The 4,877-nt window shown below is 40.0% G+C and overlaps 1 long non-coding RNA gene across 2 annotated transcripts in view; it reads right to left on the bottom strand.

Moving 5' to 3' along the window:
- Window positions 1–4,877, bottom strand: part of LOC128247884 (uncharacterized) — a 201,781-nt gene that overhangs the window by 96,724 nt on the left and 100,180 nt on the right. For both annotated transcript variants that reach the window (XR_008264191.1, XR_008264190.1), the window contains exon 3: window positions 3,191–3,355. This is a non-coding gene — a long non-coding RNA (uncharacterized LOC128247884). The remainder of the gene's footprint in view (window positions 1–3,190; window positions 3,356–4,877) is intronic.

Here is a 4,877-nt window from a genome sequence, read left to right as displayed (position 1 = left end):
GTATCGCCGGCACATGAGCTACTCCAGGGGCACCGGCAACGATCTTGCTCGAAAATCCTACGACGGCCCCGCACAAGAGCCAGTCCAGGGGCACTGGCAACGATCTCGCTCGAAAGATTTCATGTATCGCCGGCACATGAGCTACTCCAGGGGCACTGGCAACGATCTTGCTCCAAAGATTTCTTGTGTCACCCGCACAAGAGCCAGTCCAGGGGCACTGGCAACGATCTCGCTCCAAAGATTTCTTGTGTCACCCGCACATGAGCCAGTCCAGTGTCACTGGCAACGATCTCGCTCGAAAGATTTCATGTGTCGCCCGCACATGAGTCAGTCCAGGGACACCGGCAACGATCCCACTCAAAGGTCCATACACATGCTGCGGGCACAAGTGCCAGAAAGGCGACGCTGGGCACAGGTGCCATCACGATTTCGATTTTGCTTGCTTGTCCCAATAAATAATAGAATCAATATCTAGGGAATTATTCTTTAAGCAATTCTACTTCTGTTATCAAACTATTACACTGTTGTAAATTTATTTAGTGATTTGTTCAGTATTCTTTTAACATATATGGTGAAGTCTATGCTTTGCTGATGAGGTCAGAATAATACTGAAATATGTTTCATGCTGTTTTCCATGTCTTCAAAAACAATATAAGGTATTCACTTATATTGTTCATCTATGAGAATAGTTCACATCCATCCTGCTGCATGCCATGATTTCAATGTACCCTGGCTTGGGTAGTTACATGCAATTTAATTGAAAGCCAGGTTGCTGATAGGTGTTACCACTCCAGGTCAGAATAGACCTAGGCACACTCCTCAATACTCTGGAAGCCCCAAACAAGGGTACCAGAACTTTAAGGTCATACCAAGGAAGCTTTTCAGATGAATTTCTTGAATCACTAGCAAATATCACAAGATGCTGAGTGGATGAACAGACAACAAACTAACTTCCAAAATCAGCCAGTTAAGTACCAGAAGTGGTGGTGGTGGTGGTGATGGTGGTGGGGTTTGCATCAGCATCATCGTTCAATGTCAGTTTTCCATGCTGGCATGTGTTGAATGGTTTGAAAGGAGCTGGCATGCCAGAGGGCTGCACCAGGCTCCGCTTGTCTCTACTGACATGGTTTCTACAGCTGAATGCTTTTCCTAAAGCACCAATCACTTTGCAGAGTGTGCTGGGTGCTTTCTACGTAGCACTGGCACAGGGTCCTTGCAGGCCAATTCTCTTCATGAGGGGGAATGGCACTAACACTTCTGCCGTGCAGGACCTGTGTCCCTCACAATACTCGTCTTCTGCTTCAATTAGAAACAATTATTACATGCAGAAAATGGATAGAATCATTGCTGTGTTGGATGAAATGTTTAGCAACAATTCTTCTGGCTTTATGCTTGGAGTTCAAATTCTACTGAGACTGCCTTTCATCCTTTCAGGGTTGATAAATTAAGTACCAGTTGTGTACTGAGATCAATGTAAACTGACTTGCTACCCCACCTAAAGTAGAAAATCACTATTGTTATTTTCAAACATTTTATGTGAGTTTGTCTTGAATCCCTAGGGGGTACTTCCATGTTGTATGAAGCAGTATGTTTTTGTGATATAGACCTATGTTAGTACACAATAATACTTTTGCTTTTTTATAGGGTTTTGTTTTGTCTCTGGTGCTATTTTAAAGTTGTTTTTTTTTTCCTGTTATGTGTGTGTGTTACATTTGTATACACATGCCTATTGAAATTACAAATAAACCATTTTTGAAAACAGCAGTTATGCCTGTTTTGCCATTTGCAACCAAAAGGCCCAATATAACTCAAGGAAAAACATCTCTGCCAGAGGAGTATATCCACAAAATATTGCAAAAAAAAAAAAAAAAAAAAAAAAAAAAAAAAGGCCATATATTTGTTCATGATAAAGTGATGGAAGATTTCAGTTGTCCTCAAAATTAACAACAGGAAGAGGACCTGTCTAATGTGTGGCGAGAAGTAGTCACAAGCCAAAGCAGTAACACCAACAGGATTGTTTACCTGCTGTTTTACATCAAGAACACAATGAAAAGCAAGCAGATATATAGTCACACAAACATTTGTGCTTCAGTTGTTGAATCAAAGAAACTTAAGTGGTGGACGGTGAAGGGCATCAGCCACAAAGGTGATTCCTGGCTTGTTATCACCTTCATATCACAATGTATGATGAATGCAGAGCAGAGGTAAGGAGAGGAGATATGTGGTTGGGAAGGGGATTCATGATAGACAAGTCTTTATGACCCTGAGTACTACAAAGTTAATTAAAACATTATATAATGCAGAATCCATCTCAGTGGTATACTCAATTAAGAAAGCGTGAAGAGGCAGATGATGGACGGAGAGAATCTCAGTTATTATAGCTTTTGTGGGCATTTACTCTGGAGAAGCATAGAAGAGAAGGCTGTGGGGACCAGCAAAAGCAGGCCCAACTCATCAGAGAGCACCGTCACAGTTCTGGAGATGGTAGAGTAGGACACCTTGTACCCAGTCTTAGCAGCTATTGACTTGACAGCCTGTCCCACCACCATAGAAGTTAGATGCATCACAACATGTCACGTGACAAGAAGAAAGAAATGGAGGATTAAGAGGACAAATTGTTGGAGAGAGTGTCAAGAACAAAAACAGAAAGGAGGTCCCAAATAAGAGTGAATAACAGTGGACGTTTACTGACCCCCAAATGAGGACCCTTCAGAACAATGTCATAAGGTTTGGAATCGTGCGGGTTAGCAGTTGGGGTGCAAGATATAAAGTAGATGTAAAGTTGGGTGTTGAAAGGAGAGATGCTCACGAAGGAAGTTTTCAGACATTTCAACGACAGACTCTGCTGACAAACAATTCATTAACAGGATATCAATACCTTAAAAGAAATTCACTCAGAGCTTTTTTACATTGTCCAAACTTCAATGGCCACCTTTGGTGCATAAGCGGAATGAGAAAGATATGGATTGCTCTGACACAACCTAAGTTTTGATTATATCAGATTTTAGTTATTTTGCACTTATCTGTAATTGATTTATGTTTATGGAGTTACAGGTATATTTCAATTGATGTCTGTAATTGGTTCCAAAACATGTGACATAATTTGGAAAATGATGTAACAGGAGAAAAACATTAAGAGATTCATTAAAAAAGTTGAGAAATATTAAAAATATTAAAAAAAACAACTTACCTGGTTGATGATATCAATATGCTTTATAGAGCAGAAGTGGCGGTTGGAGGAGATGTGAGGATTACAGTGTTGAAACTGAAGTCAAAAGAATCAGTCATCAAATTGTCAACCTTCAATGTGCAGCAAGGCCTTCTTTTGGTTTTACTCTTGTTGTCCCAGATAATCCTGTAAAAGAGATAAACATCATTTTAGCAAAATGATGTTCAGCATTAAGAAACATCTCAGAAGAAACTTCTGCTTTCTCCATTATACACACAAGCTTGCAGCATTTAGTTGATGGAGTGTCTTCATTGTACGTTACTGTGCCACTTCTTGTTGCTGTTTATAAAGCTCCACCAACTCATTTTTTGAAATCAGTTACTTGTCAGCATCCTTGCTACATTATTTACATTTGACGGATATTTGTCCTCATCTTGTTTGTTGTTAACACAACGTTTCGGCTCATATACCCTCCAGCCTTCATCAGGTGTCTTGGGGAAATTTCAAACCTGGGTTCTCATTCCTAAGGTATTTTTTCATGTTATTATTATTATTAAGGTCACTGCCTTGAATTGAACTCAGAATCTTGGGGTTAGTAGCCTGCACTAATAATCACTATGCCATATGCCCGTGGCATACATATATATATGACAAGTTTCTTTCAGTTTTCATCTTCCAAATCCACTTGCAAACCTTTGGATGGCCAGAGGTGACAGTAGAAGACATTTGCCCATGGTGCCATGCAGTGGGAGTGAACTTGGAACCATGTGGTTGGGAAGCAACATACATGGATATATCTCTCTTGATGTATATATGTATACAAACATACATGCAATATATGTGTGCGCATAGGGCTGTGAGCTGGCAGAATCGTTAGCAGGTTGGGTGAAATGCCTAGTGGTATTTCGTCTGCCATTATGTTCTGAGTTCAAATTCCACCAATGTCAACTTTGCCTTTCATCCTTTCGGGGTTCATTAAATAAGTACCAGTTATGCACTGGGGTCGATGTAATTGACTTAACCCCTTTGTTCTTGTTTGTCCCCTCTATGTTTAGCCCCCTGTGGGCGATAAAGAAATAAATATATGTGTGTGCATACATACACACACATATGGGGAGAGAGAGAGAGAGAGTAAGTTATAAAATAAATACTTGATGTGTAAATTGGTGCGAAGAGCAGCAAGCAAGACATCTCAGCAGTAATTTGGACATTGGTTGTCATTGGTTCTGCAAAACAATATTCAGTTTTCTGATAATTACATTGGAAATAAGCAAAAGATGAAAGAATTTCATTATTCCAGAATCCCTGCCACTTGCACCAAATTTCTAAGGCCAAAATCAGTGGTTGGTAGAAATGATGGCGGTGGTGGTGGATATGTGATGATGCTCGTGTCAATAATAGTGAATGGGAGAACAATGTCACCAAATGTCTTTTACTTCATCCTGTACACTAATAAATTGTATACTGCTCATAAATGCAGGCATCTATGTATCTCTCTCTCCCTTACTCTCCTCCCCCTCTCTCTCTCTCTACACACACACACATGCATACACATATATTGACTGGAAAGTGGATGTTAAAACGATAATTTCATATGTCTATATCAATCTCTTCCTGCCTCTCTCTCTCTCTCTCTCCATATATATATATATCTTTATACACACACACACACACATACACACACACACACATATATATACATATATAT

This window comes from Octopus bimaculoides, chromosome 5 (genome assembly GCF_001194135.2).
Source record: "Octopus bimaculoides isolate UCB-OBI-ISO-001 chromosome 5, ASM119413v2, whole genome shotgun sequence".
Classification (NCBI taxonomy): domain Eukaryota; kingdom Metazoa; phylum Mollusca; class Cephalopoda; order Octopoda; family Octopodidae; genus Octopus; species Octopus bimaculoides.
Note: the sequence above shows the minus strand (reverse complement) of the source record. Positions and strands in the feature narration are given on the sequence as shown.